This window comes from Zootoca vivipara, chromosome 12, assembly GCF_963506605.1.
Source record: "Zootoca vivipara chromosome 12, rZooViv1.1, whole genome shotgun sequence".
NCBI lineage: Eukaryota > Metazoa > Chordata > Lepidosauria > Squamata > Lacertidae > Zootoca > Zootoca vivipara.
The window spans coordinates 54,216,044-54,241,514 of record NC_083287.1 but is presented as its reverse complement, the minus strand read 5'-3'; positions in this window follow the sequence as shown (position 1 = coordinate 54,241,514).

Genomic DNA, 25,471 nt, shown 5'->3' with positions numbered 1-25,471 from the left:
AAAAACTGTTGTCACCTAGCTTCTCAAGGACACATCTGGCAATTCATCCCTCCCAATATGGCAGTTTAGTTCATGGATAGAGAACCATCTACAGTGGTGCCTCGCAAGACAAATTTAATTCGTTCCGCGAGTCAATTCGTTTTGCGAAAAATTCTTGCAAATCGCGGTTTCCCATAGGAATGCATTGAAATTTCTTTTTTTTTGCCCATAGGAACGCATTAATTAAATTTCAATGCATTCCTATGGGAAACCGCGATTCACAAGATGAATTTTTTGCAAAACGAATTCGTCTTGCGAGTCACCATCAGATCACAAGACGCATTTGTCTTGCAAAAAATTCATCTTGCAGGGCATTCGTCTTGCGAGGTACCACTGTATTTTGGTTTGACCCCTTGCAGGTCAGGATGGGCGAATCTGTCTAACTTGGTTTCTCTCCATTTCTCATTTTTCCAAACCTAAGTTTAGTCCTCCACATTTCCAGATAACTTTGCAATTATTGCCGTGAAAGTCATCATGCACCTGCGTTTTAGTGTGAATTTCCCTTGATGTGCACCTTTTTGCATGGAATCCTGCCTATAGTACATAGTTTTGTGAAGCGATTTTCCCTAGGAAATTCCCCAGGTCTGAATTTCAAAGGATGGCTGTGTATTGTGTATTGCTTCAGAAAGTGTGAACTACATAAACTAGGTAAAGGTAAAGGTAAAGGGACCCCTGACCATTAGGTCCAGTCGTGACCGACTCTGGGGTTGCGCGCTCATCTCGCATTATTGGCCGAGAGAGCCAGCATATAGCTTCCAGGTCATGTGGCCAGCATGACAAAGCCGCTTCTGGCAAACCAGAGCAGCACACAGAAACGCCATTTACCTTCCCACTGTAGCGGTTCCTATTTATCTACTTGCATTTTGACGTGCTTTCGAACTGCTAGGTTGGCAGGAGCTGGGACCGAGCAATGGGAGCTCACCCCGTCACAGGGATTTGAACCGCCGACCTTTTGATCAGCAAGCCCTAGGCTCAGTGGTTTAACCCACAGCGCTACCTGGGTCCCTAAGTGTGAACTACATAAGCTAACCTTCAGCAAATGTGAACGGAATCAACTTTCTCCTCCATCCCTACCTGCAGGGCATAGAAGGCAGCCTTAAACAAAGCCAGACCACTCATGTCTCTTCGCCCCAATACTAGACTTCTCAAGGATCTCAGGCAAAGAGAAGCCTTTCCCAGCACACCAGTTCCAGATCCTTTTCAGAGGGTTGAGCCTCCGACCTTCTTCATCCAAAGCACAATCTCTACCCCTGAGTCACAGCCCCTTCCCTTCAGATTTGGGCCCCACTGCCATAAAACTCCATGTCTTTTGGCAAACAGCCCCGGCGCAAATGAAGCCTTGGACACTGGTCCACCCCCCCCCCCGGGCAATCACCTAGTCGCCTATATCCCCAATCCTCTCTTTTCAGGATATCAGGATATTGTTGCTATTTTGTTTTACAATCTAAAAATCCCTGCCTAAGTTTCTCAGGGGGATTTGACCAGAATTGATATTACTAATGGCTATGATGTAGTCTACAGTTAAGCTCACTTAAGTCCCCACATATTACCAACAGTTTACAGATGAAATCATTTTATGTATAAAAATGGAGGTGATTGGTAGTGCATGCATTGCAATAATATTTTTCTCTGCAAAAAAAGGGGGGGCCTACTGCCCGGTTTGTACATATGGAGCTGCTTTATCAGAGTAATTGGCCACCTAAGAACATTTAAAAATGCTGGATCTATCTATGAACCCACCCTATTCCAGTATCCTATTTCCAAAAGTGGCCAGTGAGATTCCTCTGGGAAGCTCAAGAACAGGGGGTGAAGGACATGACCATCCCATAATGCTTTCCCTATTCTACATTGGGAACTGAGGTATAGTACTTCAGAACTCGAAGGCTTAGTTAAGAACCTAAGAACATAGGATTAATGCTGCTGGATCAGACCAGCAGTCCATCTTCTTCAGAATCCTGCTCTCATCGTGACCAACCACTTTGGCTGTGATTGCCCCGCATGAAAACTTCTCGATTTACCTGCCTACAATCGGGAGGCCTGTTTTGCCGGCAAATTTTATCCACTTCTGCGAAAAGTGAATGGGAAGGGAACAGATCTAATTCAGTCCCAAGCAACAAGATGAATTGGGGAGACAAAGAACAGTTCTGAGACAGATTGGGTGACTCCCCAAAGCTACAGTTGTAGATACAAGTCAAATCTTCGTGGCTGGTGCTTATTCCCAAACCAGAATTTCCCAAACTTACAATGATTGTGCACCACTTTTGAAAGCCTAGTCCAACTCTACAATTCTGTGATTCTACGGTTTCCCTGTATCGTTCAGCAGTAGGGCTGTTGCCCTGTAGGTTCAATCTCCAGCATCTCCGAGTATCTCTGTCTGAAGCCCTGGAGAGTCACTGCCAGTCAGTGCAGACAATACTAGTGTAGACAATACCTATGCTCACAAGAAAAAGGCAGGCATATATCTGTCAAAGAGCTTGCAGGTTGGAACAGCATATGAGGAAGATGGAGGTGAGAGTACATAGGGAAGGAAGATGTGTTCAGTTCAAGTTCATTCAAGGCCACCTAGGAAATCTTGCATAGATCATCTCAGCATCTTTGTGCCAGCCCCTTTCTTCCCCACCCCACCCACCCGTTAGGGCTAGACCTGCTCGAGGCCAAATAAATAGAATGAATGGATATTCCTTACAATCACATGCTTGACATTTCTTGCTTCCCATCGACTTTTTTCTTGTTTGACACTGCTCAGACTCCAGCCAAAAGCTGCCGGGGAACTTGGCTGCCCCTGCGCGAGACATAACAAAAAAGGGGAGCTGGTTCCTTCCCCCTCCCTCCGGTGTAACCCTGGCGTGCGATGGGTAGCCCAGCTTGCCTTACAGAGCGGGACAAGGAGGCTATAAATCCCGACACGGTATATTTATTGAAAAGTGCAGGGAATGAGGTTAATCCAGATAATGAGCCTGTGTTTCTCTCCAACGAAAGGATGAGGAGGGGAGAAGGAAAAATACGAAGGAAAAAGGCCGGAGCCAGGAGAAATAAATCCAAGTCAGATTTCACAGCACACTCTTCTTCTCAAATTCCTTTCCCTCACATAATGAAGCTGATGGGCAGGGAGAGGGAGAGGGGCCCGATCCGGCGGAGAGAGAGAGAGAAAGAAGAAATGCTTTGAGGCTAAGGGCGATCACAGCTCCTCAGCTGGTTTATCGCTCTAAGTCAGGGTCCCAATTTTTCTAAATTGGTCCACAGCTTCCGCTTTCAGCCGCATTGCCTGCTTGTGATGTTCTAGAACTCCTTCACCTCTGCCAAACCCCTGACCCCATTGCTGACCCCCGGTTCCCCTCCCTTCACACCTAGCCCCAAAGCCCTTGCCTCTCTCCTTACACCCCGCCCTCTCACAGCTCACCACAAGCTCCCCATCACCATCCCCTCATAGCTCACCTCAACTTCCACCCCCTCGCAGTTTGTCCCCAACCCCTGCATTCCTGTGCTACTCCTGTTGCTGAGACCTCTGGCAGAAGGGAGGGCAAATGAAACCATGAAAGCCTTTCCCCCCCTCATTCATCCCCCACTGCCGCCATCTTGGCCAAGAGCAGGAAGCCCCCCCATTTCTTCACTCGGGGTGGTGTGTGAAGAGAAAAAAGAGCTCCCCCCTTCATTCCCCCCTCCCACCAGCAGTGGTGCTGCGCATGCATGATTCGGCAAGCATGATGCTAGGTAAGTAAAAATATTGGACAGAGAGAAATATAGTATACTAGCTGGCCAGGCCACGCGTTGCTGTGGCTCATCCCTGTGATTCGCCCCACCCTGTCCCGATCCATGACCGATCCCGTCCCCTCCTGCCCCCAATGGAGGGCGGCCTGGTCCCTGGGGGCATTGGGATTGGCGGTGGCATGATCCGCGAGGTGTGGAGAGGCCTAGGTGTGTGGGGGGGGTTGTGTGGAGTGGGGTGTTCCGTGGACGGAGGGGGATCTTTGCGACGGCAGGGGATCCCTGGGGAGAGGCCTGGTCTTGGCTGCGATCTCCGAGGCGGGCCTGGTTCCCTGAGGAGCGGCGTGGTCTCCAGTGGTTTGTTCTCTGTTGGAGGAGTGGTCTCCGGGGCGTGAGGGATTGTGGGAGTATGTTTGTCCGTTTGTTTGTTGTTTGTTTGTTTGTTTGTTGAATGTCCACTGGAGGGCGCAAATTTTTTTGACCACAAATCCAGGTTTTTACCTGTGTTCGGTGTGTCAGCTGGTCAGTGTAAGTGCATGATTACCTGCTCACATGTGACTCTGAGGTTGTGGCCAAATTTCAGGACGATCGGGTAAGTGCTTGTGGGAGAAAAGTGGGGAATAACACACATGCACCTTCCCCATTTTTATATATATAGATAAAGAAAGCATAACAGTATATAGAGGAAGTGTATACAGTTGTACCTCAGGTTACGTACGATTCGGGTTGCGTACTTTTTGGGTTACGTACTCGGTGGACCCGGAAGTGTTTCTCCATGTGCGCATGCGCAGAAGCGTTCTCTGCAGTTCACCCATGTGCAGAAGCACGCTTTCGCGGTTGTTCGGGTTACGTACTTTTTGAGTTAAGTACCACACCCCGGAATGAATCAGGTACATAACCCGAGGTACCACTGTAGTAATATATCAAGAATATATAATAGTGCAGACATGTCCAAGTGGTGGACCGTAATCTACAGGTAGATCCCCGGGTTGCTGCAGGTTGATCGTGGGATTAAGAAAAGTGATTGCCTGTGTGCTCCTGATTGATTGATCGGTGCCCCGCCCCCAACGCTATGCCCCATCTCCGGGGGTGTTGCTGCTGTGAAATATTGTATTCCGTATGTTCGTGGCAGAGTGGTTGAAGTAGGGAAAGCGGTGTACTGTTACTTGTGCTTTTTAATGCAATCCCTCCCAGAAAAAGCGCCACAACTCTGGGCAATCCTTCCCCCCAAAAAAGCTCAACCACTCTGGAAACCCCCCCCCCCAAAAAAACTCCACAAGTCTGGGCAATGACAGTCGGTAGATCACTGCCATTTTTATTATACTGGGAGTAGATTGTAGTCTCTAGAGAGTTGCACAGGCCTATAATAGCATATAGCAGTGGTTCCTGATTAGCTAATTATTGAGGACCCCCTATTTTTCAAAAACCAAGCCACAGACCCCCTACTTTTGAACATTTTGATAACTGTGGCAAAGCAATTTTTCGAGAGAGAAAAATGTGGGGTGGCCCCTAATAAGCAAATGATTTTGGGCAGGGGTGGCCAACTTCCAAGAGACTAGGATCTACTCACAGAGTTAAAAACTGGCAGTGATCTACCCCCTTTTGGGGGGTTCAGGTCAAAGTTGTTGAACCTTTAGGGAAGAGGAAAGCGACATTGAGCTCTTTTTTTAGGAAGGAAAGCCCTGTTTTGGGTGGTTCAGGTCATTTTAGGGGTGCAGGGCAAAGATGTTGAGCTTTTTTTTAGGGAAGCCAAAGTTTTTTAGCTTCTGTGGGGGAGCCACTGATCTACCGGTGATCTACCACAGACGTCCAGTGATCTACCGGTAGATGACGATCTACCTGTTGGACATGCCTGATTTTGGGTATACTAAAAAACGGACCAACTTTTCAGCATTGTGATATATCAGCAGCTAAGCAATATTCTGATATTCACGATGTCTGAAAATGGAGATCAGGAGTGAGGATGAGGGAAGGAGCAACCGTGGAGATCTGATGGGGGGGGGAGGAAGAAGCGGAGTCACCTCCACTGCATGGTTTGAGTTGGAGAGGGGATGGGGTTGGGGTTGGGGTTGGGGAGGGAGGTCTGTCAAGCCTCTGTCAGCGGGGCAGCCAGTGGTGGCAGCCAACGAAGATGCGCACCTCCACGGTGGTTGCTGCTGCTTTCCTGCTGACTGAGAAAAGCTGCTCCGTCTCAGTACATGGGGAAAGTAGTGCCACGGTGCTTGAAGCGAGGGCAATCAATTGCCCTGTTCTCAGTCAGCATTAAGGGAAGGCAGCACCTCGTAACCGGCTGCCCTGGTCCCCCTCAGCGTGAGGGAAGGCAGCTCAGCTAAGCAGCGTTCTCAGCTGGGATCATCATTTGATATCGGCGGTGCTTTGAAATAGGCTGTCCTGCCCTCCCTCGCACGAGGAGCGATATGTAGCTGCATATCGCTGTGTCAAAATTATTATCACGGTGTGATTTCAGCAGGGCCGGATTTAGGTTTGATGAGGCCCTCAGCTACTGAAGGTAATGGAGCCCTTGATAGGTCCAGCTGCCCTTTGTCAACAACAAATTGCCGCTGTCTTTTGTGTTGAATGTATGCTATATGGTAATTTATGGACCTAATACAGGCATATGGAAGTGAGAGCTGGACCATAAAGAAGGCTGATCGCCGAAGAATTGATGCTCTTGAATTATGGTGCTGGAGGAGAATCTTGAGAGTCCCATGGACTGCAAGAAGATCAAACCTATCCATTCTGAAGGAAATCAGCCCTGAGTGCTCACTGGAAGGACAGATCGTGAAGCTAGGGCTCCAATACTTTGGCCACCTCATGAGAAGAGAAGACTCCCTGGAAAAAACCCTGATGTTGGGAAAGATTGAGGGCACAAGGAGAAGGGGACGACAGAGGACGAGATGGTTGGACAGTGTTCTCGAAGCTACGAACATGAGTTTGACCAAACTGCGGGAGGCAGTGCAAGACAGGAGTGCCTGGCGTGCTATGGTCCATGGGGTCACGAAGAGTCGGACACGACTAAACGACTAAACAATTCTCATCATCCCTGACCACTGGTCCTGTTAGCTAGGAATCATGGGAGTTGTATGCCAAAACATCTGGAGGGCTGCAATTTGGGGATGCCTGACCTAATAGGTATCTCAAGCCATTTGTACATATTGCCCTGCAACCAGTCCATGCAGAATGTAGGCACCCTATATATAGAAAGGAGCAAGCCAGTGATATTTTAGGGAGCAGGCGGGGCCCATGACTTACATCATAGGAGCCTACACAACACAAAACACTGTTGCTGTATAAAGGTTTTATTTTATTTATTTTTTATATTATATTTTGGAAATCCAGGTTGTTTTTTCCCATTAAAATTTTTTTGGGGCCCCCAAGAGAGTGGGGCCCTAAGTTATAACTTCCTTAGCTTATACGTAAATCCGGCACTGGATTTCAGAACCAATTGTGGCCGATACACCGACAGCGCTAAAACAGACCATAAAAATTTGTGATTTTGCAAGAATAACAAAAAAATTAGTTGGGGTGGAGGCAAGGGATGGGGCTGCGGAGCCCCTGAGTGTGTTCTGTGGACTCCCCCCCCCCCCCGGGTCCCCAGACCCCTAAGTGGGAACCACTAGTACACAGTCTATAAGGGAAGCTGCCCAGAGGCTATTGTGCCTTGTATTGGGACTGTAAAATCATCACGTGGGTATCACTCCTACTCTTAACACAGGCTTCCCTTACCCTCCAGATGGCATCTGACTACCACTACCACCATCCCTGACTATCGACTTCCCTGGCAGGGGCTGATGGGATTTGTAGTCCAGATCATCTGGAGGACGCTACATTGGTGGAGGCTGCTCTGACGGAACAATCTCAAAACCCCAACCCAGAAAGACCAGTAAAACGTCCTGGGGTTGATCTGTAATTGCTAATAAGTATCATTTTTCACATATTGGGGCTGTTATTTATTTTATTTTTTAAAAAGACCTTATGAAATCATTTCGACGACTCATTAAAAACAACTTCCCAGTGGTGAGCCCAAAGTATAGGCGCTGAAGGAGCAACTTCCTCCCTTGGAAAGTGCACTTTTGATTCTCAGCTCTTTTTACTGAGTTATTCTTTGGTTATGTACATGGCCGTTAAGTTTTTATGAGCGACCTTTTATGAAAGGGGGTGGGTGGGGTAGGGGGGGGTGTCTCAGGGCTGCTTTTCCACATTCCTGCCTTGACTGCGCTTGCCACTTTGGGGGGGGGGAGCGGAGAGCGCTCACAATGATTCTACCTGATCTCAGCCCAGGAACATGTGAGGTGGAAGATTTTAGATTTCGTTCATCTCCTCCTCACCTTTCACTTCTGATCAATCTCTTTGGCAGATTATGGTGTGTGTGTGTGTGTGTGTGTGTGTGTGTGTGTGTGTTTAAGGCAAATTTTCTTTGAACAGAGCATGGAACCCAGCAATGGAGGGGTAGAAGGGGATAGGCACTCTGTTCTCCCCCCACCCCACCAAAAAGTATTTATTTGTTTACTACAAGGGTAGGCAAACTAAGGCCCGGAGGCCGGATCGGGCCCAATCACCTTCTAAATCCAGCTCGCGGATGGTCCGGGAATCAGTGTGTTTTAACATGAGTATAATGTGTCCTTTTATTTAAAATACATCTCTGGGTTATTTGTGAGGCCTGCGCTGGTGTTTTTACATGAGTAGAATGTGTGCTTTTATTTGAAATGCATCTCTGGGTTATTTGTGGGGCATAGGAATTCGTTCATTTCTCCCCCTTCAAAATATAGTCTGGCCCACCACAAGGTCTGAGGGACAGTGGACCGGCCCCCTGCTGAAAAAGTTTGCTGACCCCTGGTTTACAACATTACAACAACATCCTTCCTTCCTTCCAAGGAGCTCAAGGTCATATACATGACGGTCCTCCTCATTTCATCCTCGCAACAACCTTGTGAGGTAGGTTACCTCAAGAAGAAGAGTTTGGATTTGATATCCCGCTTTATCACTACCCTAAGGAGTCTCAGGACGCGGGTGGTGCTGTAGGTAAAACCACAGAGCCCAGGGCTTGCCAATCAGAAGGTCAGCGGTTTGAATCCCCACGATGGGGTGAGCTCCCGTTGCTGGGTCCCAGCTCCTGCCAACCTAGCAGTTCGAAAGCACGTCAAAGTGCAAGTAGATAAATAGGTACCGCTACAGCAGGAAGGTAAACGGCATTTCCGTGTGCTGCTCTGGTTCGCCAGAAACAGCGTTGTCATGCTGGCCACATGACCTGGAAGCTGTACGCCGGCTGCCTTGGCCAGTAAAGTGAGATGAGTGCTGCAACCGCAGAGTCAGTCACGAGTCAGGAGTCTCAAAGCAGCTAACATTCTCCTTTCCCTTCCTCTCCCACAACAAACACTCTGTGAGGTGAGTGGAGCTGAGAGACTTCAGAGAAGTGTGACTAGCCCAAGGTCACCCAGCAGCTGCATGTGGAGGAGTGGAGACGTGAACCCGGTTCCCCAGATTACAAGTCTACCGCTTTTAACCACTACACCATGCTGGCTCTCGAGAGAGATGCCGACTGGTTCAAGGTCAACCGGTGAGGTTCAGGGCCTCTCTCCCCAGTCCACTTTGAAAGAGTTCCACACTTAAATTTCTGCAGAAGTCACTTTCCAGGCGGATCAAACAAACAGGCAGGCTCGAAACACCCGCTCCGTATCCACCCTTTCTCCCTCCTGAAAACCTTATTTCCAATCTTGGTTGCTTCCTACTCCAAATCGGAGAATCCCTCCCTTGTTAAGGATAACAAACAATGGGCATCCGGCTCCACCTTTCAAAAGGGGAACGCCCCCACCCCTGAATCCTTCTCCTGGAACCAATTCCCATGTGAAGAAGTCTGGGGATGCAGCAATCTTCAAGATACACACCTTTTCTTCGTACCCAGGACAAAGAGTTCACAACCCCTTTTAAAAAGTGGAATCCAAGGGGAACATGCAACACGCACAACTGCTGCACTGTGAGATAAACCTAATCCTTTAAAAAACACAAAAACATTATTCTGTTAATTGACTGGAAAATCCATCTGTAGGTCTGATCTCTGTCCGGACAAGTCCAATAATTGAGGGAAGGGAGGGGGTACACCATCCCATTTTTTAAATTATTACTATATATTTTTTTAAGTTTCAAAAACAAACAAACACACACTTCACGGCAAAGGAAGTTATTAAAGGAAACAAGTTCAGGATGTCAGAGAGGCAATTGTTTTTGATAACAGACCTTTTGATGACTCGAGGTTGACGGTGTTGGTCTGGTCCAGGCCTACTGTTTCGCCGAGGGAAAGTTTATCTTCCCAATAAGAATGGACGGGAGCGAGCCACAGATGTCTTTATGGCATCATTGTTGAAAAGTGAGCTCGGGAAGGGAGGTTGGCAAAGCCCTCTGGGTGGTCCAGCCCTTTGGGCATTGTTGCAGCTTCTGGGAAAATCGGATACATCTGCTGATCTGAATTTTCTCTTTGGGAGCTGTCGTCCTCATCCGATCCCAGGCAGGGTACAGGATTATGCTGCTTCCAAGTCTTTGCTTTGGCTTACTGTATGAAAGGAAGTATATTCTCAAGTACAGTGTTACAGTGAGGGAACCACCAGAAGGCCCTCGGCGCTGGACTTCAGTGTCCGGGCAGAACGATGGGGGTGGAGACGCTCCTTCATGTATACTGGACCGAGGCCGTTTAGGGCTTTCAAGTTCAGCACCAACACTTTGAATTGTGCTTGGAAACGTATTGGGAGCCAATGTAGATCTTAGCTTAGAAGCTCCCCCTCAAAAAAATGGACAAGTCACCTATATGCACCCAGAAACAAATAAAACACAGGGAGATATCAGCAGGTATCACCCCTTCTCTGAAACAGGCAACCTGCCCATTATACCTGAAGGAGCGTCTCCACCCCCATTGCTCAGTCCAGACACTGAGGTCCAGCTCCAAGGGCCTTCTGGCGGTTCCCTCACTGCAAGAAGTGAGGTTACAGGGAACCAGGCAGAGGGCCTTCTTGGTAGTGGCGTCCACCCTGTGGAACACCCTCCCATCAGGTGTCAAGGAAATAAACAAGTACCAGACTTTTAGAAGACATCTGAAGGCAGCCCTGTTTAGGGAATGTTTTTAATGTTTGATGTTTTATGGTGTTCTTAATATTCTGTTGGGAGCCGCCCAGAGCTTTTGACATATTTTTCATGAACGAAAATTCTGATTATATTGAATTTTTTAAATCCTTTTTTCCACTGCACTTAACAAGCTTATATTGTATTCAGGGGATTAAATTGTTGTACGGGAAGCGAGTGAGTTTGGCTCATTTATTTATTTTAAACAAGAGTTTGATATAAAAACCATTGCCTTTGTTTTTCGGCACAAATGTAATTTTCTTTTTTTAAAAAAATACAATAAAGAGGGGCCCTGCATAATGTGAAATAGCTGCAGTGTTGTTGAGAAGGGTGGTTAAAAGAATTTTGATAAGATTAGCAATAATTTTTTTAAAAAACCGACTCCCTTCCACAGACATTTCTTTCTAACGTTATTTTGCCTTCAAACATCCCTTGTGCCTCTATCAAGCCAGTTCCTCTTTCCTATTCCACAGGCTTGGCTAAGTTTCATATCAGTGGGCCAAACTCTCTCACTCTTTCTGTCTCCCCAGCCACCCAATTGCTGGGGGCTTCGGAGACCATTTTCCACTTCAGACTCCTCCCTGCCTGCCTCCTTCCTCCCCCCCCCCCCGGCCAGCTCAGCCCTTGATGTCTTCTTTATCAATTGCTTTCAAAACAAAAAGCACCACTCCTTGGCCTCCGAGGGTTATCCAATTTTCCTTCCTTCCCATCCCTTTATGAGGACTATTATTCATTAAAGAAATGGAACATATTACACTGGCTGAAACTTTCACGCCTAAACAGGGCTGGTCCGCCATCCAGCAAGCCTTGCGTTCCAGTAACATTTCCTTTTGGAGAGGCTTGGGGGAAAGAGATGTGTAGAGCTGGAACGAATATGGAGGAGGGGGCATGACTTACCCAGCAACTCCATCCTCCCTTGAGATCCCCTCCTTGCAATATTTTGGGCTTGGGTGGCCCCTAATTCATTCTATCTGTCTGTCTGTCTGTCTATCTGTCTATCTATCTATCTATCTATCTATCTATCTATCTATCTATCTATGAATCATAGAATCATAGAGTTGGAAGAGACCACAAGGGCTATCCAGTCCAACCCCCTGCCAAGCAGGAAACACCATCAAAGCATTCTTGACATGTGCCTGTCAAGCCTCTGCTTAAAGACCTCCAAAGAAGGAGACTCCACCACACTCCTTGGTAGCAAATTCCACTGCCGAACCGCTCTTACTGTCAGGAAGTTCTTCCTAATGTTTAGGTGGAATCTTCTTTCTTGTAGTTTGAATCCATTGCTCCGTGGCTTCCGGATTCAGCGCCAGCGTCGATCGGCGGGGTTTCGTCTCGTCTCCGAGACGGCCCGTCTCTGCTAGGAGTGGGGAGGGCAGCGAGAGCAACGCTGCGCCCCTTAGAACCTCGGGAAGGGCGTCCCGAGGGCAATTTGCTCGGCACAGACCCAATCCGGACTCCCCAACTCTTCGGTTAGCTCTAATAAGAGCTCCGGAGCGAGGAGGGTAGAAGTCGCGGGGGCCATTTTGAGCGGCAACGTTATTCTAGCAGGGAGAAGCTTCAAGCCGAAGGCGGAGAGCGCTGGATTCTTCCGAAAATAAAACGATTGGAAAAGACTGTAAGTAACCTCACGATTTGGATTATAAAACAATTTGGTCTGGGAGAGAGGGGAGAAAAGAGGAAGCCACCCCCCCCCCCACGGCAACAAAGAGACAGTAAATAGAAACCCGAAGCCATAAACAGAAGATTTGTAATTCAAAAGGATCCCTCAAAGGCATCAAAGAGAATATCCCCTTTGATGCAGGGTGAAAAGGGGAGAGAGACTGTGGTTTATGACTGCCCTGCAGCAATGAGGTAAAGCCTAAGAAAAACCTTTCTTTCCCTCGGGAGCCGGCAGCCTAGGCAATTCAGTGAGTTGATCAGGATTTATAGTCAATTTTTACTTCACTTTGTATTTCTGGACTTTGTGGAATTTCTTTTTTGGCTTAAGTGCTTGTGAAATGTGAGTTCGAACTTTATTGTTAACAAGACTTGAAGAATGCAGCCAGCTTGTTAAAATGGAGTCGAGAAAATAAACTGTGATCATATTCCACCCCACGTGATAAGTTTTGACCTTGGCAGGACTGAAATATGTCAACAAAAAAGTGTTCCCCTGAGTTCCAGCGGTCTGTTTTGACCTTAATGTGGGAAACAAGAATAGAGTTATGTCAAGAGGAGACACGACGACAGGAGTTACAGCAGAAATTTCAGGAGGTGATGGCGGAATATGATTTTCTAGGAGATGAAGCTTTTGACACTGAAAAAGAGCAATGTGAGAATGACAATGATGGGGAAGGAAAAGATGAAGATGAGGACTGTGATGATTCAACACAAAATGAAACACACCATGAAAAAAATGATGACTCTACTCTACAAAAAGTTGGATGGAGTGCCCTGTCTTTGAGGGGGGCACGATTGGTATTATTGGAACTCCAGAACGCCCACAGGGAAGAAGGAAAAAATATGCAGAGAAGAGAAGAAATTCAGGGGTCCTGTATGGTGACCTGGATGGCAAGAGACTGTAAACAGGGGGTGGGGTGAAGGGAAAGTGATGTTGTGATTATAAGGATGGATTAACAGGTTTATAACTGGTCTGCTGATTTTGGAATTTGCTGGATTGGGGGGGGTGGAGCCGGTAATCGGGGATGTAAGGTTAAATTGAGAATAGTTATAGTTTTAAAAGTGAATGGATTTTGGAAAATGTGAAAATATGGAGGCTTATAGAGGGAGAAAAAAAAATTAGGCACGGGAAGAGAAAATGGGAGTTTGAATTTTCAGTGATTTGAATATTAGATGAAAATGTTAACAATTGATTTATAAGTTGTATAAGATACAAAGGTGTATTTTTATAAAGTAAGAAACTGTTGCAGATGATAAAAAAGGGATGAAAACCGGGGAAGGGGGGGGAGGGGAAGCCCATAAAATATGGTTTTTCAACTATGAATGCAAGAAAAATTTTTCTGTTTTGTATTGTTTTTTTCTTTTTCTTTTTTTTCTTCGCCCTTTCTTTTTCCCCTTTTTTTCCTATTTCTATTTTTCTCTTTTTTTGGTATAACAATAGATGGTTGGATGGATGTCCTCCTGCGTACTGCCCTGGTTTGCTGGAGCTCCCTGGTGGCAGGGGGGGGCTTTGGGGTCAGGGGAGGGGGAGGAGGACAGAAATCCAAGCATAAAATGGACCATTTCTGACTGTTCACAAACATGGGATACTTCTGTGGCAGGGGAGGACCCATGTGGGTGGGTAGGAAGGAGGTGGAAAAGGGGTTTAAGTATGTACCGTTTTTTTGTTTTTTTGTATTTTGTAAAATTAATAAAAAGTATGTTTAAAAAAAAAAATGAATCCATTGCTCCGTGTCCACTTCTCTGGAGCAGCAGAAAACAACCTGTCTCCCTCCTCTATATGGCATCCTTTTATATATTTGAACATGGCTATCATATCACCCCTTAACCTTCTCTTCTCCAGGCTAAACATACCCAGCTCCCTAAGCCGTTCCTCATAAGGCATCGTTTCTAGGCCTTTGACCATTTTGGTTGCCCTCCTCTGGACACATTCCTGCTTGTCAGTATCCTTCTTGAACTGTGGTGCCCAGAACTGGACACAGTACTCCAGGTGAGGTCTGACCAGAGCGGAATACAGTGGTACTATTACTTCCCTTGATCTAGATGCTATACTCCTATTGATGCAGCCCAGAATTGCTTTGGCTTTTTTAGCTGCTGCATCACACTGTTGACTCATGTCAAGTTTGTGGTCTACCAAGACTCCTAGATCCTTTTCACATGTACTGCTCTCAAGCCAGGTGTCACCCCTCCTGTATTTGTGCCTTTCAATTTTTTTTTTGCCCAAGTGTAGTACTTTCCCTTTTGTGCATTATTTTCACCAATATTTACATTTGTATGCACACATTATCCGAGTACATGCATTTTTGGGTGCACATTTTCTGCCCGTAGAACTTTATTGCAAAATTCAGAAAAGTCCGAATTTCAAAGGAGGGCTGTGTTTTGGTTCTCATATAGTTTCAGCAAGCATCAGGTAGGTTCACCTTTAAATGGGACCTGAATCTACTTTTATCTTCATCCCAGACACAGACACAATTATACGATACCAGATCAACACGTAATGGAGTTGCCTGCATTTCCGGACTCTCTTTCAGGGCATGGCTATGAGAGATGTAACGTTAAGCTCCTCGACTCTGAAAACCCTTTACCACGATATGCCTGTGCCTGCCTCCTCGTCCAAAGCCTTCTTGGCCTGAAGTCTTGCCATGGGGCGTGAGGGCAACAAGTTCCCTTCGTCTTGAATGATTCACAGGCAGCCGCGCTGATGAGGTGCCAGGTTGAGAATTCGTTCCCTCCATCTCTCACTGGCCTTTTTCAGAGCGGAGGGGAAAAGTAAACACAAACAAGGCCTCCCCGGGTTGGAGCTGAGCTGGAAAATGTTACCACCTGCCCAGCTGACATCACCCTGACATCACGCAGAGTGCCGTTGCCAAGGAACACAGCCTCACCACCACCTTCCTTATTTATGAGAACTCTTCCTTGTCACCTGGACACGACCCCCAGGTTCACCTCCATCACCCAAGAGGCTCTTGGGAGCTGCTGTATACCAAGTCAGATTATAATTGGACGCTGCCTTGGTTCCAGGGATGGCTCAGCTGCACAGCCAAGAAGCAGGAAGGGCCATAGCTCAGTGGTAGAACATCTGCTTTGGATGCAGAAGGCCCCAGGTTTAATCCCCGGCACTTCCAGGTAGGGCTGTGAGAACTTCCTGGTTCAGTTCAAGGCAGCTTCCTGTGTTCTTAAGCATAGGGAGCTGCCTTGTGTTAGGCTAGATTTGTCCATCCAGCTCAAGGTTGTCCACTCAGGCTGGTCCTCTAGGGTCTCACTTGCTACCTGGTGCCAGGGACTGAATCTGGGATGTCTCCAGTCATCGTAGTGTACCTGGCTTCATCTCCGTCCCTGAAGACCCAGGTGACCTCAGTGTCTAGGAGCGTCTTCCTCCAGCTTTGACTAGTAAGACAGCCTTTTCTGGACCAGGATAGCCTGAACACTGTCATCCATCCACTTGTAACCTCAAGGCTGGACTACTGCAATGCTCACTTTGTGGTGCTACCCTTGAGGTTGGCCTGGAAGCTGCAGCTAGTGCAAAATGCTCACTGGGGCAGACCATTGCCACCATGCAGGGCCTCTGCTGAAAGAATTGCTGCCAGTTAGTAACCAGGATAAGTTCAAGGTGCTGGTACTGGTGCATAGAGCCCTACACAGCTTGGGACCAGACACCTAAATGATCATCATATATACCCAGCTGATCACTACACTTTGCAGGAGAGGATCTCGTGTGTTATATGTTATCAAGATGTCCATTCTCCACAATATAGGGTCTTTAGTGTGGTGGCAACCCAGGCTCTGAAACTCCTTCCTATTACAAACCAGATCAGTGCCATCTATATGGTCTTTTTGGTGCCTATTGAAGGCTGCCCCTTGTCTAAGTGAAGATCTTGAAATTTTGTGTGTGTATGAAATATCTATGTTCTTCATTGTTGCCACTTTGATTGTTAACTGCCGGAAGTGAGGCAGCAATAAATCACACTGAGTGATGAAGTTAACTCTTTGTTAGAAGAATCAGGATCTGCCCAGTAGTGCCCGGCTTAATAAGCACAGCAACTCTTCTTCTGCAGGTCTTGCACTTATGAGGCAGTTGTGGAGAATGAAGGTCTCTGCCTTTCCACAGCTGCCTAACCCTCCTCTTCCCCTGGGTCCTTCAGCAATCTGAGACTACACCAACGTGTCTGTCTGTGCTCATCCTGCTTCATACCTCTCCTAGTCCAGGGAGACTAGGGATGTGTGGGGAGCTTGTCGCAGCAGGAAGGAGAGATACCCTGGCTTCTTCACCAGCCTGTCTCACCTCTTCCTTTTGGCCTCCCTCCTTGCCACTGCCCCCTTCAGCTTCTGCCTCTGATTCTGGACTTCTCTCTGCCACTGACTCTTCCAGTTCACTAAGCCCTGTTACCTCTTCCCAGTCTTCCCCCCTCTTCTTCCTCTGACCACACACTGTCATCCCACCACCAATTCCCTGGCTCTGAGTCTCCTTCCCTTGGGGGTTCCCCAGCTGCTGCCTCCCACCATTCCTCCGTGTCCAACCAGACTGTCACGGTCCGGTCGGCGGGCATCAGGACCAGAGGCAAGATGGTGGTGAAGAAGCAGGGTCGAGGAGCAAGGCAGAGGCGAAGGTCCACGGGGCACGAAGCAAGGCGAAGGCGAAGCAAGGGTCCAAGGAGCAAGCAAGGTGAAGGATCTAGGAACAAGAAGCAAGGCGAAGGTCCACGGGGCAAGAGCAAGGCGAAGGCGAAGCAAGGGTCCAAGGAGCAGGAGGCCAGATGCAACCAGGCAGGGATAGCGTTGCTGTGGCAAAAAGCTGAAGGGAAATGCTGGGCTTTTATCCCTCCCAGCTCCTGCCACCAGGTGCAGTGAGATCTCAAGTGGCCTCACCTGGGTGACTACTCCTTGCCTCTCCAGCACAAGCTGAGGTCTTTTTTTTTTTTTTAGATAGATATTTATTGATTTTCACAATAGAAAAGGGATTTACGAAGGTTTAGAAGGGATGGGGGAGATACAAAAAAGCAAAAATACAAAAGTCAGGAAAAACAGAAAAAACCAGAAAATAAAAAAGAAAAAATAGAAAACTATATAACTTATCTTTATCACAGTGTATATTGGGACCTCCTCGGGTTCCCGTCCCTGTGTTTCTCAAACACACTTCCAATTTAGCAAATTCTACCTCTAAATATTCACTTTTAATACTAAGTTCTTATTTTCTATTCTAAAATAACCTCTTTTACCTAATCCACAGATTTATTTACCACTTAATTTCTATTCTTAAAATATTACTTTAGCGTATTTTTTTAAATACAATTTAAAATCTTTCCACTCTTCTTCAATTGCTTGTTCTCCCTGGTTACGGATTCGTCCGGTCATCTCTGCCAATTCCATAAATTCCATCATCTTCATCTGCCATTCATCAATCGTTGGTAACGTTTGCTGCTTCCAGTATTTAGCGATCAACAGTCTCGCAGCTGCAGTGGCATACATGAAAAAGGATACCTTTCTCTTGGGAATCTCCTTCCCTACAATGCCCACTAGGAATGCCTCTGGTCTCTTCACCAATGTGCCTTTTAGCACTTTCTTAAGTTCATTATAGATCTTATTCCAGAAGTCATTCACCAGTGGACATGTCCACCACATGTGGTAAAATGAACCTATTTCTTTCTTGCATTTCCAACATTTATTGTCATTGTTGTGGTAAATCTTTGCTAGCTTTTCTGGTGTAAGGTACCATCTGTACATCATTTTCATTATATTCTCCTTTAATAAACTACACGCAGTAAATCTAATATTTTCCTTCCACAACTTTTCCCAATCCTCTATCATAATATTATGTCCCACATCCTTTGCCCACAAAATCATAGCATTTTTAGTTTGTTCATCTTTTGTATGCCATTCTAGCAGCAATTTATACATTCTCGAAAGTATTTTCGTCTTAGGTTCTAACAATTCTGTTTCCACCTTTGACCTCTCAATTTGAAAGCCAATTACTCTATCCATTTTAAACGCTTCATTTATCTGATGGTATTGGAGCCAATCATCCAATTTACCTTTCAACTCCTCATATGTTTTTAATTTAAATTGGTCTCCATCTTGAATCAACAAATCTCTATATTTCAACCAACCGGTCTCCATATTTAATCTTTTGCGAACCTTGGCCTCCAAAGGCGAGAGCCAATTTGGCGTTTTTCTTTCTAATAAATCTTTATATCTGGACCAAACCTTGAACAGTGAATTTCTAACAATGTGCCTTTTAAAACTTCCATGGGCCTTAACCTTATCGTACCACACATATGCATGCCAACCATGAACATTATCATAACCTTCTAAGTCTAAAATATCAGCGTTTTCCAATGTAAACCACTCTTTCAACCAGCAAAAGGCAGCTGCTTCATAGTAAATTTTAAAATCAGGTAGAGAGAAGCCTCCTCTTTGTTTATCATCAGTCAATATCTTATATTTGATTCTTGGCTTCTTCCCTTGCCATATAAATTTTGATAGCACCTTTTGCCATTCTTTAAAACAACTCAGCTTTTCAATTATTGGTAATGATTGAAATAAAAACAACATCTTTGGCAATACATTCATCTTAATCGTTGCTATACGGCCCAATAAAGACAATTTCAGGTTGGTCCACGTTTCTAAATCCTTCTTAACTTCATTCCATAATTTCACATAATTATCTTTAAACAAATTTAAATTTTTTGCAGTCATATACACTCCAAGGTATTTCACTTTTTTAACAAAAGATAAACCAGTTGTTTCTTGCAATTTCTCTCTCTCTTCCTTATTCAAATTTTTATCTAGTACTTTAGTTTTGGATTTATTCAATTTGAAACCTGCTACCCTTCCAAACTCTTGAATAACTTCCAGAGCCCTCTGTACACTGGACTCTGGATCTTGTAAAGTTAACACCAAATCATCCGCAAAGGCTTTAAGTTTATATTGTCTCTTCCCTACAATTACACCTTTTATTTCATCATCTTTTCTAATCCTGTCAAGCAGGACTTCCAGGACCGATATAAAAAGCAAAGGAGAGAGAGGGCACCCTTGTCTTGTACCTTTCTCAATTCTAATCTCATCTGACACCATATTATTCACGATTATCTTAGCTTTTTGCTCTGAATAGATTGCTTTTACTCCATTCAGAAAACCATTGCCCATTCCCATTTTTTCTAAATTTCTTTTTAGAAATAGCCAAGAAATATTGTCAAACGCCTTTTCCGCATCTATAAACATAAGAATGGCTTTTTTGTTTATCTTCTGCTCCAGCATTTCCAAAATGTCAACTATATTCCTAATATTATCTTTCAAATGCCTCCCCGGAAGGAAGCCAGCTTGATCTTGATGTATAAAGTCTTTCAAAACCTTTTTCAATCTGGAGGCTAAAATGTTAGCAAATATTTTATAATCCACATTAAGTAGGGATATTGGGCGATAATTCTTAACTTGCGTTCTATCCGTGTCCGGTTTTGGTATCAGAGTAATGTAAGCCTCTTTCCAAGATTCAGGGGCCTCTCCTCCATTCAAAATTTCATTGCATAAATCCTTCAAAGGTTGAACTAACCAATCTTTCATTGTCTTATAATATGCATCTGTCAAACCATCCGGTCCTGGGGTCTTGCCCGACTGCATTTGTTGTATAGCATATTCCACTTCTTGCGTTGATATCTGTTGAGACAGTAGGGATTTGTTCTCTTCTGGGATTTTATGCAGCCCAAATTTGTCCAAGAATTGCTCCACTTCCTCTTTATTTTGATTTTCCTGTTTATACAATTGTTTAAAATACTTCTGAAAAGCTTTTTGTATCTCTGTCGGGTGCTCCAGATGCTTTCCATCTTGCACTAAACTTACAATAGTGTTCAATTTCTGCCTCTTCTTCAATTGCCATGCCAGTAACTTTCCACATTTATTTGCTGACTCAAAGGCTTTCTGTTTCATCCATTTAATTTTAGATTCAATTTCTTGATTCATCAATTTAGAAAATTGAACTTGCAATGCCTTAATTTCTTTCTGCACCTGTTGATTTTTAGGATTTTCCCTCAGTTTCTTTTCTTTTTCTTTCATTTGATTTAGAATCTTTTCTTTATTTGCATTGGCTTCTTTTTTCTTTATAGCATTTTGTTGAATTAGAAATCCTCTCATCACAGCTTTGCTGGCATCCCATACAATTTTTTTCTCCGTTGTAGACCTTAAATTTATCTCAAAATAATCTTTCAATACTTTTTGGGCTTTCTCCACTACTTTCTCATTTCTTGTTAACGCGTCATTCATTCTCCATCTGAAAGTTCCCTGGAGAGATACCCTTAGATCTAATAGTACAGCATTATGGTCGGAGCAAGTTCTTGGGCAGATCTCAACATTGTTTATTTTTGGTCCTAACTCTCTTGTAATCCATATGTAATCGAGACGACTCCACGATTGTTGAGAATTTGAGAAAAAAGTCTGGTCTTTTTCCAATGGATTTTTCAATCTCCAAGTATCAATCAGATCAAAATTTTCAATCAAATCAAAGAAAGACTTTGGTAGTCTTCCTTCTTTGGTGCAAGACTGTCTTTGTGATCTGTCCATTAATGTAGAGACCACTCCATTCATGTCTCCCATTAAGCATAATTTGTAATCCAAATAGTCCAAGAGTTTGTTATGTAATTTCTTAAAAAACTCCGATTTTCCATCATTTGGTGCATAAACTCCCAGAATCAACAATTTTTCGCCTTGCGATGAGATTTCCACTGCTACGTATCTCCCTTCTTCATCTTTAAATATTAACTTTGGCTTTAATTTTTCTTTCACGTAAATCACCACACCTCTCTTTTTGACATCATCCGAAGAGATAAATTCTTCTCCAAATTTATTATTCTTTAAAAGTCTTTAATGTGCTCTTGTAATATGAGTTTCCTGAAGGCATATTATGTCCAATCTTTGTTTTGCTAAGGTATGGTAAACTTCATTCCTTTTCCGTTTTAAATTCAAGCCATTCGAATTCCACGACAAAATCCTCAGTGACATCTCTAAATTGCTGCCGCAGCTCCTGCTCCCAAGAAGGAATCTGAATCCAACTCAATCGGGTGTCCTGGTTGGCCCGGGGTGGAGGTTGCTAACCCAACTCTTGACAACTCTCTCTCGTGTTGCTGAAGAAATTCTCTCTTCTGCTGTTCTGACCTGATCTTTATCTTTTTCTGTTGAAATTGAAAATTCAAGCCCTCCGGCAATTCCCACTTATAATTGATCCCTTGTCTCTTCAAGATGGCTACCAAATCCGAATATTGGGATCTCAGGTCCAAAAAAATTTTTGGAAGGTCTTTAAAAATTATTATTGGCGCTCCTTGCACCTTTAAGGTCTTCTCGTAGTGTAGGCCCAGAATTCTATCTCTTTGTTCTCTTGTTTGAAATGACACCAAGCAATCACTAATCAGTTTCTTGTCTCCTTTTGATTTTGCTCCAAACCTAAATGCTTTTATCATTTGTCCTTCTAGCTCTTCCTTTGATAGGTTCCAGGCCTTCACAAATTCTTCAATTATTGCCTCTTTCAGATCACTCTTCTCAATATTTGGGAACGCTCTTATCCTGAGATTCCCTTCTTTTTGACGTAGTTGTACAAAAGCTAAGTCCACTTTGGTCTTGTAGGCTTGCTTCTCCAAGTCAGGTACCTTTTCCTCCTCGAGATGGTCCAGTCTCTTCTCCACACCAGTCACCTGTGCTCTCACCTGCGCAATATCCTTAGAAATTGCACCCACTTCCTCCCGCAATTTTCGAAGTTCCTCAGTAGTCCGTTGTTGTTCTCTCGAATTTCGATCAAGAGCACTTAAGATTTGCTCCTCCAAAGAAGCAGAGATGGATGATTTTTTCTTTCCTTTGCCAGTCTCTTTGCCAGTCTCTGTTCCAGCCATACTTCCAATCAATCCAATCTCAAAGCACACAGTTCAATAAAAATTTCCACTCAGATAGTAATCCCAACTTAGGCCTTAAGCCCTCTGTCTCAGCCAGTAGTTCAGATGTCTTTTAATCAAAGCAACAAAATAGAATATAAACCATTCAGTCTAGTGAAAGAGCAAGCCGTTCAGCGGAAAATTCCACTCAATAGATTGCTTCAAGTCAGTCAGTAAGAGCTCTTTCACCGCCAGTAGTCCAGATGTCTTTTTATCAGTGAAATAGTATAAACAAGTGGAAGCTGGCAGTCTTTTCAAGGTCAATGCTGGCACGAGAGTTCCAAACTGCACAAGCTGAGGTCTTCACCTGTGTGGCCACGCCTTGCTTCTCCAGCACAAGCTGAGGCAGGCCCCAGTCCTGCAAAGCACTACAGGCCCCAGAGCCTGACTCCTGCCCATACTCCTGACACAGTCCATGACATTAACTCGGTTCGAGATGTTTGATTTGAAGTCATTTGTTAATGAAATGAAATAAACAAACCACACCCAATGAAGCAGTGTGTGGCTAGGGGGTGGCAGGTTCCTCCGGGTACAGTGGTGCATGGTGACTTTGGGGGCGGAAGGCAGGGAGACAAACAGTAGGTGGAGCCAGAGCCAATGGCAAACAAGGCTGTCTAAGGCCGGTTATGCCCCCACGTTCCTCCTCTGCTGAGTTCTACAAGGGGCAACACTGAGACTTAGGAGGAGGAAGCCGACAGCTCCTGGACTGATGGAAGTAAGAAGGCAGGCAGGAGGGGGCTGGATAAAGGCAGACTGGGCTTGGTGGGGCAGTGCCCCATTTGCCCTGATAGACTAGACTCCTCTGCGTGGATCCTTCTCAGGGTCACAGAAGCATACCTGCCAAGTTGCTGTCAGAGAAATAAGGGACCGGGCCGGAAATAGCAGACTGGAAGTAGCGCTGCCGCCATTTTGGAACTGGGCGGAGCATGCTCAGAAGTGACTTTTGATGCTGCTTTGCCCAGTTCCAAAATGGCCACCGCGCCAGAAGTCGCACTGCAGCCATTTTGAAACTGGGCAGAGCAGCATCAAAAGTCGCTTCTGAGCATGCTCCACCCAGTTCCAAAATGGCGCCGCACCAGAATAAACTGGGGAAAACAAAAAAAAATCCGTTTTTTCAGCTAGGAACAGCTGGAAAAACGGGGATTTCCCGGGGGAAACGGGAGACTTGGCAGCTATGCACAGAAGATGTCAGGGCACAAATCACACATTCTGTGCGTGGCCAGAGACTTCCATCTCAGCATCATATGACATATGGTAAGGTGCCATAGGGCATACACCTATATTCCTGTAGCAAAGGTTCATGGGATAGCAAAAAGGTCTTCAGTTAGACCAGGCACCCCCCAAACCTCGGCCCTCGAGATGTTTTGGACTACAATTCCCATCATCCTTGAGCACTGGTCCTGTTAGCTAGGGATCACGGGAGTTATAGGCCAAAACATCTGGAGGGCCGCAGTTTGGGGATGCCTGAGTTAGACCTTCCACAAGTGTTGTCTACTGCAAGAGGCAGCAGCTCTCTCCAAGCCTGCCCCCTGAGATCCTTTTCAATGGAGATACAAGGGACGGATCCAGGAATCTTCAAAGCAAGTGTTCCATCACTGAGCTTTGGACCCTTCTGAATTGGAGAGATTAGCTCCCCATGGCATTTGGCTCTGGGTCCACTTACTGTTGGCACCTCTGCCTTCTTCCCTACCATTCCCAATGGGCAACGACCACCATGGGAGACAGTCAGTGAGTTCATAAGGGACCACAAGCCAGGAACTGAGGTGGGTTCCTTAAATGAATCCCTCTCCTCATCGTCCCCGTAATAAGACTCTTGATTTAACATCAGACCAGGGCAGTGTTTTGCCACTGACTCAAAAAAAGATGAATGCATCCTCCAAATGATTTTTCCTTGGAGGTCTCCCATCTGCATGCTGGCTCAGTCCCACCGTGTTTAGCTTGGATGCCTGAGCAGAATAACACCATTAGGTCGTCACAGGCTGCGAGGAACATTTGCTTCTAAGTCCTTGTTCTCGATGGAGACCTTTGCTGTTCAGCTACTGTCCTGCCAGTGACCTTGTGGTTGTTTGGAGAGAGCAACACCCTTCTCCTAGGGTTCGGGAGTGTTTTCACGTCCAATTTAGGTCAGTCCTGGATCCCGCCGATTGGAAGGCCTTCCAAAAGTGTACTAAGGCATAATGAATGAGCTTCACCCCAGAGCCAAACTGAGTCAACCCTACACGCCTTGAGAACCAAGGGAGCAGGCAATGATTTAATGCCTGGGTCCTCCGAGGAAGGTGACCTTTGTCCAACGAGATCCAGAGAACAAGCTGCAGTCTTTGCCAGCCACTCTGTGTCACGAACGATGGAGGGTTCCATTACACTCTTGTTTTCATTGAAATCAAAACAGCACAAGCATTTTTTTTCCTGCCATGCAGATGTTTTGAGGATACAAGACCACAAGAAGTACCCTCCTAGATCACACCAAGAGTTCATCACATCAAGAATTCTGTTTCTAATCATTGGTCAAAAGAGGCGCTGCTCCACCATTCTCAACTGAGATGTCACTTAAAGGTAAAGGGACCCCTGACCATCAGGTCCAGTCGTGACCGACTCTGGGTTTGCGGTGCTCATCTCGCATTATTGGCCGAGGGAGCTGGCGTACAGCTTCCAGGTCATGTGGCCAGCATCACAAAGCTGATTCTGGCGAACCAGAGCAGCACATGGAAATGTCGTTTACCTTCCCGCTGTAGCAGTACCTATTTATCTACCTGCACTTTGACGTGCTTTCGAACTGCTAGGTTAGCAGGAGCTGGGACCGAGCAACGGGAGCTCACCCCGTCGCGGGGATTCAAACCGCCGACCTTCTGATTGGCAAGTCCAAGCGGCACACTGGTTTAAACCGCAGTGCCTGTGTCCCAAATCCTTTTTGTGTGTGTGTTTGCTTATTGGCCCTCCTTTTTCTCCAAAGGAGCTCGAGGTGGTGTACATGGTTGTTCTCCCCCAGGAGCTCACCCCGTTGCGGGGATTCGAACCGCCGACCTTCTGATCGGCAAGCCCTAGGCTCTGTGCTT